The following is a 15,528-nucleotide window of genomic DNA, read 5'->3' as shown; positions in this document are numbered from 1 at the left end:
AACTCCATCTGAGGTTCGATCGACCGATAAACAGGTTTGGTCGACCGATAAGTTCTGACTCAGCCCAGTCAGCCTGATCCAATCGACAACCAACCTAGGTTTAGTCGACCGATCCCAAGGTTCGGTCGACCGATCCCAAGGTTCGGTCGACCGATCCCAAGGTTCGGTCGACCGATCCCAAGGTTCGGTCGACCGATCCCAAGGTTCGGTCGACCGATCCCCTGGTCGATCCCGGTCCAACCACTGGAGATCTAATCTGCTGGTAAGTGGGTTCGGTCGACCGATCCCAAGATTCGGTCGACCGATCCCGGTCATTTCTAACTCTGCACAAAAAGGTTAGTCTCCTACAAAATAGAGTTAGAACACAATAGATAATATATAGAAATAAATTTGACAGTCACCGGACTATCCGAGTCTGACTTCGGATTTCCAACCGGAAATCCTAAGTCGACCCGACGCCTACTGTTCCCTCTTCCGTGGAACGCGTCCTCACCTACTCCTCTCAGGAGATTTTACCTGTTGCCAGTACGATCCTTCAGATCGACTGGTCTTTTGCTCAGCATCTGATGCTTCCAGTCTTCATGCTGGATGTCCGGTCCTTGACCCATCCAGACTTCTACCTGGTTCGCGACACCAGGATTTTAACCTAGGGTTACCACCCCCTAGGATTTTTGCCCGAAGCGTCGACCCGCCAAGACTTCCCGCACAGGGTTACCACCCCCTATGACCTAGGGTTACCACCCCCTAGGGTTTTCCCTTGCCTAACCGCAGCTAGGACTTTCCTGAAACACTCAGTCATACACATTAGATAACAATTAAACTTAACTTTGAATCCCTTTGTCATTATCAAAACTAAGGTTTGATCATCGGATGCTTCCCGTACCAACAATCTCCCCCTTTTTGATTATGGCAACCGAAATTCAAAATTAAGTGAAAAAAATACAATAAAGGTAAATATAAATGAGTACAAGCATAAATAAAACCTAAGCACATTGAAGCTCCCCATTAATGGGAGCTCCCCCTTAAACTGATTTCTTTTAGTTTTGAATTTTAGTTTCCTTTTAGTTTCCTTTGAATTTCCTTATACTCTCCCCCTTTGCCATATATCAAAATAAAGAGGGGAGAAAAAAATGAGCACTGAAATAAACACTTAGCTTTCCAAATTAATCTTCTTGTAAACATTAAAGTCTAAGTGTTTCTTTCAAAATTTTTAAAAAAATTTCTTCTAAACTCTAAGTTTAAGAAATAATTTTAAATTATTTTGAAATAATTTTAAATTATTTTGAAATAATTTTCAAAGGATTTTTCAAATAAGTTTTGAAATTAATTTTTGTAATAAGTTTTGAAATTAATTTTTGAAATTAATTTTCAAATAAGTTTTGAAATTAATTTTCAAAAATTTTTTCAAATAAGTTTTGAAATTAATTTTCAAAGTATTTTTCAAATGATTTTTGAAATTAATTTTCAAAGTATTTTTCAAATGATTTTGAAATTAATTTTCAAATGATTTTGAAATTAATTTTCAAAGGATTTTTCAAATGATTTTGAAATTAATTTTTTAAGGATTTTTCAAATAAGTTTTGAAATTAATATCTAAGGATTTTTCAAATGGTTTTTAAAATTAATTTTCAAAGGATTTTTCAAATGAGTTTTGAAATTAATTTTTGAAATTAATTTTTGAAATGATTTTTGAAATTAATTTTCAAAGGATTTTTAAAATGATTTTGAAATTAATTTTCAAAGTATTTTTCAAATGATTTTTGAAATTAATTTTTAAAGGATTTTTCAAATGATTTTTGAAATTGATTTTTAAAAGATTTTTGAAATTGTTTTTTAAAAGATTTTTAAATAATTTTGAAATTGATTTTTAAAATATTTTGAAATGAATTTTGAAATTGATTTTTAAAATATTTTGAAATTGTTTTTTAAAATATTTTTAAATAATTTTGAAATTGATTTTAAAAGATTTTGAAATGAATTTTGAAATTGATTTTAAAAGAGATTTTGAAATTGATTTTTAAAAGATTTTTAAATAATTTTGAAATTGATTTTTTAAAACATTTTAAAATTGTTTTTTAAAAGATTTTTATATAATTTTGAAATTGATTTTTAAAAGATTTTGAAATGAATTTTGAAATTGATATTTAAAAGATTTTGAAATTATTTTTTAAAAGATTTTTAAATCATTTTGAAATTGATTTTTAAAAGATTTTGAAATGAATGTTGAAATTGATTTTTAAAAGATTTTGAAATTGTTTTTAAAAATATTTTTAAATAATTTTGAAATTAATTTTTTTAAAAGATTTTTAAATAATTTTGAAATTGATTTTTAAAAGATTTTGAAATTGTTTTTTAAAAGATTTTTAAATAATTTTGAAATTAATTTTTAAAAGATTTTGAAATTGTTTTTTAAAAGATTTTTAAATAATTTTTAAAAGATTTTGAAATGAATTTTGAAATTGATTTTTAAAGATTTTGAATGAATTTTGAAATTGTTTTTTAAATGATTTTGAAATTGTTTTTTAAAAGATTTTTTGGATAAAGGTTGATTGGGTTTAGTTGATTTTAATTAAATTTGCTTAAATTTGGAACAATTTGAACTTATTTGAACCTAGATCCATCTCACCCGATTCTAAATTATCAATCAGGTAATCTTAAGTATTTTTGTGAGATGGTTATCTTTAATTTAGGTTATTTCTAAGGATTAATTTACATTTGAGTTAAACTTGGGTTTTCCAATTAGTCAATTAAATATGTCTTTCCATGATTGATTCCCAGGTCAGGGCGAGACTCTAGGCCTTTTTGGGTATGAGATCATCTACCCCTTCCTAGACAGAATTGCTCAAAGAAATATATATTCAATTTTTTTTTTGAAACTCCTAGATTTAACTAGCAAGTGTAAATTACGCCTAGATCCTTAAGCTATCCTAGTTTAAGCATGTATATTGCAAGGAAAATAAATAAACAAGCATCAATCAGTTCTATCTATTGGTAAAGATGATCTTTCTATTGGCTCCCCCTGGATCATAGCCTCGATATGGTCTATCAAGGTAATGGATCTGATCCTTGGGGACCCAATATTGTCCAAGTCCAATTTGATTGACCAAGTTTGACTTGGGGACCCATGCTTGAATTATATTTCCATTGTTTCTATTTACCAACGACAAATATGATTTATATTTCTTTTTGGTCTTAAATCCAAGTCCGGATCTGTTGTAAACGGCTTGTTGGTTTCCAAGAATCAGATCCAAATTCTTGGAACCCATAGTGAACCATTCCAACGTGTCCTTGAGTTCTTTAATTTGAGTTTTCAAATTGGAATTTTCTTCCTCAAGTTGTTGGACTTGAGTTGAACATCCAATTTGAATAGGCTCAGTTAAAGAGCTCGAGTCTGTCACTTCCTTAAGGGTTATGATCTCCTTTTGGAGTGACTTGACCCGAGCATTGGATTTAGCCAATTTCTTAAGTAAGTAAGGAATTAACTTTTGCAAATCATCTAATTGTGTTTCGGCAAGTAAGGCACTTACAGTGGGGTTCGGTCCTTCGAAAACGGATACGTATCCGTGGCTTCGCTCGGACTCAGTTTCCGACTCGCTCTCGGTTTCAGACTCGAATTCGGACTCGGTTTCGTCAATATTTACTTGTACTGGCAACACGAGGAAGCTTGTCGGTTATTCTACGTCGGACTCGGATTCATCTGATGACTCGGACCAGATCGCCTTTAATGCCTTCCTTCTTTTCTTCTTGTTTGGACAATCTGGCTTGTAGTGCCCCTTCTAGTTACAGCAGTAACAGGTGACTTCAGATTTGTCCTTCATGTTTGTTTGATTCACCTTTTTTGACTTGCACATCTTCCGTACGAGCTTTATCAGTTCGGAAACAACTTCATCATCGTCCTCTGCATCTGATTCATCTTTGGACTTGGGCTTAGTTTTGCGCCTTGACATTGGTTCACGTGTTCTGCTGGTACCTGCAACCAAAGCAACACCTTTCTCGATCGGGCATGCATTCGTCTGTTCATGCAATTCTAATTCTGAAAAAAGTTCGTCTAATTTGATTGAAGAGAGGTCCTTAGAAACCTTGTAAGCATCAACCATGGATGCCCACAAGGTGTTCCTTGGAAAGGCGCTAAGTGTGTACCTTATTATGTCGCGGTTTTCTATTCTTTGGCCGATTGCGTGAAGGCCATTTAGGAGGTCCTGAATGCGTGTGTGAAGCTGGCTTGCTGTTTCATTTTTCTGCATTTTTAAGTTATACAATTTATTGAATAATAAATCCCGCTTACTTACTTTGGTATCGGAGGTGCCTTCGTGAAGCTCGATCAGCTTCTCCCATAGCTCCTTGGCGCTCGAGAATGGATCGACGCGGTTTAACTCCTCCTTTGTTAGTCCGCATTGGAGGGTACAAGTTGCTCTGGCATTTGCCTCCACCTTCTTGATTAATGCAGGTTCCCAATCCTCACAGGGTGTAGGATTGCCGTCTTTATCCGTTGGCAGATCCAAACCAGTCTTGACGATCATCCACGTCTCAAACTGGATCATCAGGAAGTTCTCCATTCTGCCCTTCCAGTAACCAAAGTCCTCTCCGGTAAAGAGCGGGGGACGGACAGTACTGTAGCCTTCTTGAAGGGCCATTTTAGATCAACTATAAAGAAAATAAACAACAAGAAAATTCCAGGACTTGGTCCTGGATTAGTAGTGCGGGAAGTATAAAAAGTAGAACACGAACTTGGGTGGTGTTGCACCAACCTCGAGCAAAAACCGATTCGAGAAAAGAATTAGAATATAGCTATAAGGCTAAATTCTAATTGACTCCGAAAAAATCTGAAAATACCACGAAAAAATTGTTTTGAATGGTGGTTGCACCGATTCAAAACGACCCCGCTCTGATACCAATTGTTGGATCGAAAGCACTAGGGGGGGGGGGGGTGAATAGCGCTCGTGGCTATTTTGTTCGTTTCGGAAATCGTTCGAGTAACTAAACGCAGCGGAAAGTAAATGCAAACACACACAGAAGATACAGTCGAATTACTTCGTTTGGAGCCTAGCTCGACTCCTACTCGAAGGTTCGCGGTCGTTGACCGCTTTCAGTGGGCAACAGCTATAGAATCGATTATTACAAGATTAATTACAATTAAGTGCAGTAAGAAGAATTATACCAACGAACAGTAAATAAGGAACTTTGCAGCTTTAAGTCGTTGGAGCAGCAGGGCCTCGTTGAAGCGTACGGAGTAGCACACAAGAGCACAGGTTCTTTTGTCCGAGAGATGATCTGAGCTGCACCTCGAGGCCTCCTTTTATAGCTCTGCAAAGTCTTATCCAGATCCCCAAATTTCGAGATCAAGTTTGACTCGAGGCGGATCGGTCGACCGATCCCCTTTTCGGTCGACTGATCAGGCGATCTCTTCCTATCTGATCCGCCCGATCCTCTCGCTCCGCTTTGTTCTTGTCAAACTCCATCCGAGGTTCGATCGACCGATAAACAGGTTCGGTTGACCGATAAGTTCTGACTCAGCCCAGTCAGCCTGATCCAGTCGACAACCAACCTAGGTTCGGTCGACCGATCCCAAGGTTCGGTCGACCGATTCCCTGGTCGATCCCGGTCTAACCTCTGGAGATCTGATCTGCTGGTACGTGGGTTCGGTCGACCGATCCCAAGGTTCGGTCGACAGATCTCGGTCACTTCTAACTCTGCACAAAAAGGTTAGTCTCCTACAAAATAGAGTTAGAACACAATAGATAATATATATAAATAAATTTGACAGTCACCGGACTGTCCGAGTCTGACTTCGGATTTCCAACCGGAAACCCTAGGTCGACCCGACGCCTACTGTTCCCTCTTCCGGGGAACGCGTCCTCACCTACTCCTCTCAGGAGATTTTACTTGTTGCCAGTACGATCCTCCAGATCGACTGGTCTTTTGCTCAGCGTCCGATTCTTCCAGTCTTCATGCTGGTTGTCCGGTCCTTAACCCATCCAGACTTCTACCTGGTTCGCGACACCAGGATTTTAACCTAGGGTTACCACCCCCTAGGATTTTTGCCCGAAGCGTCGACCCGCCAAGACTTCCCGCACAGGGTTACCACCCCCTATGACCTAGGGTTTTCCCTTGCCTAACCACAGCTAGGACTTTCCTGAAACACTCAGTCATACACATTAGATAACAGTTAAACTTAACTTTGAATTCCTTTGCCATTATCAAAACTAAGGTTCGATCGTCGGATGCTTCCTGTACCAACACTTCACTCCGGTTCAGTTCGCCTTGGCCCGGGTCTTCAACTCCTGATCCACTCGCTTGGTGATCTCTGCCATCCGGAAAAGGGTTCACCCGAACCCAACTTCCGGTCTTCTCGAGCAGGCTTCCGCTCCGGCTCCTCGTCCCTCGGAATCGTCGCATGATTCCTTCTCGTTTGTCATCGTACTCATCCGTAGTCTTCGTCCCTCAGTCGCACCGAGCCCGTCGGCTCTCTCCCGTGCCAACCTTCTCGCTAGCTACGTCTCTTGCTCCCCGAGCAATCTTCCGCTCCGGCTTCTCGTCCCTTGAAACCAGCGCACACTTCCTTCTCGTCCACCGGGGTACTCTTCCGCGGCACCTCGTCCCTCGGACGCACCGAGCCCGTCGGCTCTCTCCCCGTGCTGTCATTCTCACTAGCCGCGTCTTCCGCTCGAGTACCTGTGCTCCTAAGCTCTTGCACACTTAGACACAAGGTTAAAAGCAACACAAAACCTAACTTAACTTGTTGATCACACCAAAACAACCTTAGGGTTCCAACAATCTCCCCTTTTTTGATGTGTGCAACCCAAGTTAAGCTAGGGTCAAAAATAGACATAAAATATAACTAACTTAATTTGTAATTTAAGTGCAAAAAGATAGAAAAATTAAATTTCAAAAAAAAAATTTAATTTTCAATTGCAATAACGTGCAACAAGATAGAAAAATTAAATTTCAAAAAAAATTTAATTTTCAATTTCTACCTCCCCTAGACTTATACTTTTTCTTCTCCCCCTTTGATCACATAAAAAATTGGAGTTGCAAGAAAAATCTAAGGGTTGACACTTAGAAAATTATAAAAATCTATTTCAATGATTTTCTGGAAAATTTTTCTAAGTCAAGGAAAATTTCTAAATCAAACATAACTTTTTGAAAAATTTCTAGGTTTTCGTCATCAAGAATTAAGAACTTTCTAAACCGAAAACTTTATGCAAGAAAATTTTTGAGAACATTTAGAAAAGAATAAAAAGAAACTTTCTAAGCATTTATTATTATTATTATTTTAATTCTAATGATTTTATCAGAAATTTTTAAATTTCTATTTTAATTTATTATAATTTCTCAAATCACACTTTTTCAGATTTAAAGCGACTAATATTAAACATGCAAAAAATTGTATCATGTTAATTTCTATTATTAGTTGGTCGAGATTCTTTAATTGACAAGCTATTTCCTTTAACTTAATATTTTTTGTTATATTTTGAATTTCTAATTCACAAAAATATTTTGATAATATAAGTTCTAACTTGATAAAGTTTTTCGACAACATTTCTAATTTGCAAAATTCATTCGACAAAATATTTTGTAATTTGTAAAAATATTTTGACAACATAAATTTTAATTTGCAAAAATCTGTTGATAATGGATTTTCTAATCCGAAAAACTCTTTCGATAATATCTCTAATTTGCAAAATTTGTTCGAAAAAATATTTCGTAATTTGCAAAATTTATTCGATTGAAGATTTTCTAATCCGAAAAACTCTTTCGATGATTCAATTTTTAATTCGCAAAATTCTTTCGGCGACATTTCGATTGATTTAACTAATTGTTTAAAAGTGGAGACCATACCTAACTTACCTTGTCAGCTGTTGATTCTCCCCTTGTTGAATTTCTTTCTTCTAAAGACTCTCCCCCTTTCTCGATGCTCATCTCGGATGAGCTTTCTTCATCTTTAGGTGGGTCTTCCGCTATGATTGCTGTTTCGGCAATTTCCTTGGCCTCAATTTCGACTTCTTCTGATTCTTCATGAATCTCTTTTGCGCTTTTGTATTCTCCAATTCTGTTGAGATCTTCATCTGGTATTACGGTTAGAAGCTGAAATTCTGCCCGATCGTTTTCCATATACTCGTTACGTTGCTTGTGGGTCCAGAGACGTTTATCGATTTCTTCTTCGTATGCGTTCTTCTGTTCTTCATAACCAAATTTCATTATTAAAAAATACCAAAATTTGAGTTAAGGTATACCTCGAATTTTTGTTTCCAGGTAGCAAACTCCCCCTCGAATGCAAGTGGGTAAACGTTAGTTCCGACCATCGATTTGTTACTTCAGTCGACGGTTAGTCCTTCTGAGACATCTCGGCTCTTATACCACTTGTAGGACCGTTGCGGCCGGCTAGAAGGGGGTTGTTGAGTAGTCCTGTAAAAAATACAAAACAACCCTTCCTCTAACTCTTTAAGTTAACACTTGCATAAATAAAGCAAAGCAGTAAATTAAAAACATAAAGAACGAGGCACAAGATATTTACTTGGTTACAACCGATGTGGTTGTTAATCCAAGGAAGTTGAAAGCACTAGAATACTCCTTTAGGCGGAGAAGCCTCTTACAACGTTGACGCGCAAAAACAGAAGCTCAACTACAACTCTAAAGCACACGAGCGTTGAAAATGATTACTTGGAGTTCATTGAAAAGCTTCTGGACCAAGGCTATATTTATAGCCTTGGTTGGGGCGCCCTGGGGGGATAAAAACTTTATCCCCAACATTCAGATTGCGTTTGACGCAATCTGGTTAAGATTCAAGGTCCAGGCGCCCGGAGCCATTCCGGGCGCCCCGGGCTGTTCCGGGCGCCCGGAGCACTATAGTCAACAGGAGTTGACTTTTCTCCGTCGGGACCTTCGCTCCGGTTCAGTTCACCTTGGTCCGGGTCTTTAACTCCGGATCCACTCGCTTGGGTGATCTCTATCATCCGGAAAAGGGCTTACCCGAATCCAACTTCCGGTCTTCTCGAGTAGGCTTTCGCTCCGGCTCCTCGTCCCTCGGAATCTTCGCATGATTCCTTCTCGTCCGCCAGCGTACTCATCCGCAGTCTTTGTCCCTCAGTCACACTGAGCCCGTCGGCTCTCTCCCGTGCGGACCTTCTCACTAGCCGCGTCTTCCACTCGAGTACCTGTGCTCCTAAGCTCCTGCACACTTACACACAAGGTTAAAAACAACACAGGACCTAACTTAACTTGTTGATCACACCAAAACAACCTTGGGGTTCCAACATAAAGTCATTATTTAGCAATTGTATTTCAAAATTGTAAATGACTTACGAGTTGATAGTGATTGCCCACCGAAAGCGATCTACGATCGTGGGCCTTGGAGTAGGAGTCACCTTAGGCTTCGAACCAAGTAAATCATGGTCTTTTCGTGTGTGTTTTTATTTTCTGCTGCATTAATCGTTTTACAAATCCAAAACGCGTGAAAGCCACGAGCGCTATTCACCCCCGCCCCCCTCTAGCGCTTCTTGATCCAACAATCACATGCATACAAGTCATGATATCCAAAAATATCCAACACTTGAAGAATTTAAACAAGTTAATTCAAAAGAAAATAAACAAACATCAACTCATCTTCTTCTTCCACAAACTTCTTCATCCAATCTTCTTTTCTCACATTAAAACAAAAAAAAACAAAAAAGATCATTTCTAACAAGAAAGAAAATCGCTTAAACTAACATAAAACTTAATGCTTACTTTTTCCTCTCGTATATATTTTGCCTTACCAACCCTGCTAAAAATATTTAATAATATTAATAAAAAATATAAAATTAAAAGGTTCACAATCCATGAATGAATATTTAAAAATAGTAATTATGAGACAAATAACATTTATACATAATTAAAATCATGAAGTATCATCACCACCACATCGTTCCACTATCATCACCGAAACGAGGAGGAATCTAACTTGGAATAGAGTGACTGAAGATGTCGCATTATGAAGTCTTTTTGTCAGCGCAACTCGCTAATTTCTTGATCCCTTTGCACCAATTGTTGATCCCTTAGTGCCTGTTGTTGTGTCATTTCTTGATCTCTTTGCAATAATATCTCTCTCAAATAGCTAACCTCTTCAGTCAAGGTACTTATTTGATCCCTTATTGCTGGTGGAGTGGAAGAAGATGTATTAACTACTCTTTGGGTTATATTCAAGGAACTTATTTCCAATATCCTTCCCCTTTGGGTCCCCCACTGGCCTCCAATCATAAACTAAGATTATTGCCAACAGAGGACTCAGATCCCTTAGTATAAATGCTAGCTTGTGAGCATCTGTGTGCTAGCTTGAGCTCATCATATTTTTCCTGTATTTTTAAAATGCATATCATATTAATTAGATATAATAGAAATGTATATAATATTAAGAGAGAGCAGGTACCTAACTAATAAAATCTAACTTATAAATTAAGATTAAATAAATAAGAATCCCAATCTTTATTGCTTTTACTCTATCCCCACACCAAATATTGTCTTTTTTTTTTATATATAAAAGTATGGTTGAAAATATCTATGAAAGCAGACTCCTTCCCCATCTCCTTAGTCTAAAAAATAGGTTAGAAACAATGAAATAATTTGATATAGATTAATAAATTATTATGATAATTAAAAAATTACTAGTCTCCGTTTATGTTCATCTATGTTAATGGAGCCTCCCGCATATATCATAGATGAATCACCAGAATTGTAAGCTTAATTCATTCTATTATCGTAACTCTTTTGTTTACTCTCTTTCGTTGCCCAAAAATTGGTGATCCTAACCCAATTTTCATCGGTGATGAAGTCTGGCTTTTTCCTCCGGGTCTTGGCTTAATTAGTACAGGCCTAATATGATTGCCATAATTTTTTAAAAAATATTTTTTTATCTCTATCTCGTCACTTGGGTCCTAATTATTAATCCACTAGAATGGAAAAAAATAATTGATTATATATTCACTTTAATTTTATATACAAACCGAAGGGGATAAACCTTGAACTCGTTCCCACCATAGCTCCTTTGTGGTCGATGGATTGTTTGAATATGTCAGTGAAGTACCTCCCCAATGATTATTCATGATTCTATTAATGTCATGAATAATCTATACAGGATTTTCAAATCTACGTTAAATTATAAACAAACAATGTTAAATAATTAAGATAGTTCAAAAAAATAAAATATTTTATAGTGCTTATGAATCTCCGATGGAAACTAGAAAATCTCTATCATTTACAAACTCAGCAATTGAGTTTCTAGCGGAGTTAGGAAGATGTGTGGGTACTGGTGATTACACTAGCGACGATACTAGTGACGGTGAATGTTCATGCGCTGGTGAAGGTGCATGAAAAGGTCCTACTTGATCAGGTGGTGGTGTAGGTACAGTGACAGGTGATGAATCGGACTGGCCCTATAAACTCCATCTATGTCCATTCCATTGAAAGATATGTTGAAAATTCAAATATAGGATATGGTAAATTGTAAATTTGATGCATAATGAAGAACATTTTAAAAACTTACCATATTTGCTAATAGCTTAGAGAATGCGGAAAAAAATATACCAGATGTCACCTCTAATGACCTGTAGAAAAAAATATAGTGCATTAACAGATAAAATAAATAAATTTAAGAATGAGACATTATATAACAAAACTCATTGAGTTATGAGTTTGGTAAATTTACATATTAAAATTAAATGCCCTTGTAAAAAAATAGTACCACATATAAAAAAAATATGACAAATTTTTTTATATTAAGCTAACCAAACTTACGCATTATTAAAAATTAAAGTCCTCATTTCACTATCATTATCATCCTCCTCCTCCCCCTCCTCCTCCTCCTCCTCATCATCATCTAATCCATCATCATCATCATTCTCATGAATTTCACTTATATCCATATTTATCGCTACTCCGTTGGGATCTCATAAAGTTTGAATAATATTTTTCTCAGTCTGAAATGTATTCACAACTTCCTCTTGTTGATATGCAATATTTTTCCAACGCGCCTCATTTTTTTTCTTGCTTTGGTTTTACAAACAGTCCACCAACCAATCTTATTATATTTCAAACTAAGATACGAAGAATATAATACTTGAATCACTTGTTGTGTCAGCACAAATAGTTCATATCTCTTATAAAGTCTCTTATCATTTATTTTAACCAAATTATAATGAGGATGCACCTCATCCCTCTGACAGGGTCAAACCAGGGACACATAAATAAAATAACTCACATTCCTAGCCCTGGGTATTTTATCTCTATAATTTCATCCAGCAAACCATAAAAATTATTGCTTTCACCTCCATCATCAGATAACTGAACACACACCCCACTATTTATGATATTCTTCTTCATTCCATATTCTTGAGTATGATAATTATATCCATTTATAAAATATGCTAGCCAAGTGCGTACCAATTCTTTTGAACCCCAAGACAAATGGAATAGCCATTCATTCTAGCTTAAGGTGAGCTTGATTACCATGAACATAAGGTCAAATACATCAATTGTTAAAAGTCTGCATATGTGTAAACCAAATATAGATTGTCTACTTACATATAATTTGAACCATGTTACAAATTCTTCTTCACAAAATCAATCAAACTCTTGCGTCGACAATTCATAAAATAAGTTTTGGAAAATCTTATTCAAAAAAATATATTATAACACAAACAGTATACCAAATTACAAAAAAAAATAAAAAATATATACTAACTTATAATATGATGATACTTCTAGACAATTAAGTAAAATATAGGTCTGAGCTAGCTGTCATTCTTGACCAGTTAAGTATCTTTGCTTATATGCTCCACTTGGTCAACCAAGGTAGTTAAAAATTGAGAATGCGTTCACATTTGGATCAATAGGACCCTCATCATTTCTTCCGGCTCTTTGCCTTTTGCTATGAATATGAGGTTTAAAATAATATGATGCAAAGGTTATTACTTCCTCTACAATGTATGCATTAACAATAGAGGCTTCAACTCGTGCTTTATTTTTCACTTTTTTCTTTAAATAATAAAGAATCTATTGATAATAAAACAAATTATATTAAATATTAATATATAATAAAAATAGTCATTTTTTATGCATTCAAATTATCGAATTATAGAAAATGAAAATTTTACCTTTCAAATGGATACATCCATAAAAAATGGACAGATTCTCCTACTTTGGCCTCATATGGCAAGTGAACCAAAAGATATTCCATGGAATAAAAAAATAGGGTAGAAATATCCTTTTCAAATTACAGTAAATGATTGGAATATCTCTCTCTAACTTCTCCATGTGTGAAGTCTCGAAGAAGTCGAGCAAAAGACGCAGCAGGCGAGAAGGATGGCATGGAAAGTGAGTCGACGGGCTCGGTGCATTCTAGGGATGGAAGTTATAGAAGAGTACACCAGTGGAGCGAGAATGACGCGCGCGGTACTTTCAATGGATGGGAAGTCAGAGCAAAAGACTGCTCGAGGGGAAAGTCGGAGTTAGGTTCGGGTGAGCTTAACTCTTGATGATTAGAGAATCACTCATGCAACCGGAGCAGAAGCTAGACAAGTCAACACGAAGTTGACTTGTTCAGGCGCCTAGACTCAGGCACTCGAACCACTTTGAGCGAAAATAGACACCTCTTCACGAACGTTATTGTGGATGATGTTGAATGTCCACGTCAACAAATGCTCTTGGACCGGTCTAGACACTCGAGTGAGGATAAAATTTTATCCTGAAGCCGTTGAAGACTCGTTGAGAAGAAGATATGTTAGTGCAGTTTACACCAACGACCTAACTCAGATTTTGATGAATGACAATTGAGTTAAGTTAAGTGTATTTATGTACTAAGTACTTTACCAAGTATGCAGGAATTGACGGGTCTGAAGGACCTAACACTAGGCTGAAATCCAGCTAGGTCCGAGAGACCGGATAGCTAGTGCGAAGTCTAGATAGGTCAACGAGCCGACTTAATATCTGTAGGTGTGTAATCAAGCTGAGCCGAGCCGAACTTTTGAATGTTTGAGTTTGACTTGTTTATAATTGAGTCGAGCTAAAACTTTATTTAACAGATATATTCATGGCTCACAAGCTTATTCGAGTTTTTACCGAGCCTAAACGATCTTAATAAATATAAATTATAAATTTAAATATTCATTAACAACTAAATTATATAGTTAAATAAAATTATAATATTTTTTATTAAAATTTATAATTTTATTCTAATAAATAAATTTAATATATTTGTCTATATGTTTCATAAGTAGAGCGTAAAATTTATAAGTTTAATATCAAAACTATTATATTTTTTTATTTAAAAGTTGATTCATGAGTCGATGGCGAGCGTCTCCGGGATCCCTCGATCGCCGACGGGCTATTTTTGCGAGCGGGAGCTGGACGACTTGGACGACTACGTGGCGGGGTTGCTAAAAGCTGAGGACCTTAGACTTGAAGGTTTCGCTGCGGTCTTTGACGATGACAATATTGGGTGGTCAGAGGTAGAGTTTGCACCGGAATTAATGAACTCTGACAAAATGCAATCGTCTTGGTGTTTTTGAACTTGCTGTACAAAACCAAAACTCGCCCTTTCTACACGTATGTACGTGGGTTCAGTCTATTGTTGTAGAACTTGATGTAAGAAGAAGAAGAAAAAGAAGCAATTGTTAGAATTTTGGGATCATAATTGTAATTATAAATGTCTAATGTCATCAATTAAATAAGTCATAATTTAATGTGATCAAATTTATGATAAGGAATATAATTTAATGGTTTAATTGTTATGAATAAATTAATGTTTATACCATGTGCAATTTATAATTTGTTAAGGGGTCAAATTAGAAATAGACAAACTTATGTTTCTATAAATAAGGGTTATGGTCTTAGTTTGCAGATGATGCTTTTATTTTGTTTCCTCATACAAAACTCTCTGGATACTAAGGAAGATCTGCAAATTTAAGATCTTGCCCAAAATCGATTACATAATATGGATTCTGATACACTTCCGTAATTTTATATATTCTGTTTATAATTTCTTAAGAATTGAATAGAATGCATAAATTTTGTGTTGAGATTTCTGACCCAATTTTTCTATCAATTGGTATCAGAGTCTTCTATTCCAAATTCTTAAGGAAAATTTTTATTTTGGGTACAAAATTTTGTTTTGTGCAATCTTGGTTTTGGTTCATGATATATCATGTTGCGATTTTATTCATCGCAATTTTCAACACTGTTCTATGTCGCAATTGGTTGGAAAGATTTGCGACATCATCATAAATTCCACGGGGGAAGGGAAAGCGTCATGGGAGGTTGCTTGCAACCGCCGGCATCAGATGGAAGGCAACAAGCTAAATGCCGCTTCTAGCATTTTATGCTCATCGCGAGCGAGCACAGATGACCAACATTGGGCCACCGGCAACAACGTCATGCTGGAGGTAGTTTTCCAAGGTAAGATATGACATTACAGTTGGCCGACAAGTTGATTGTGGCCGCCTCTCACTATTTTGTGACTGGCGTTCGGCGCTGGAAAGGGCCACCGACTGCCCTGGT

This window comes from Zingiber officinale, chromosome 1A, assembly GCF_018446385.1.
Source record: "Zingiber officinale cultivar Zhangliang chromosome 1A, Zo_v1.1, whole genome shotgun sequence".
Classification (NCBI taxonomy): domain Eukaryota; kingdom Viridiplantae; phylum Streptophyta; class Magnoliopsida; order Zingiberales; family Zingiberaceae; genus Zingiber; species Zingiber officinale.
This window is presented reverse-complemented; position numbering follows the sequence as displayed.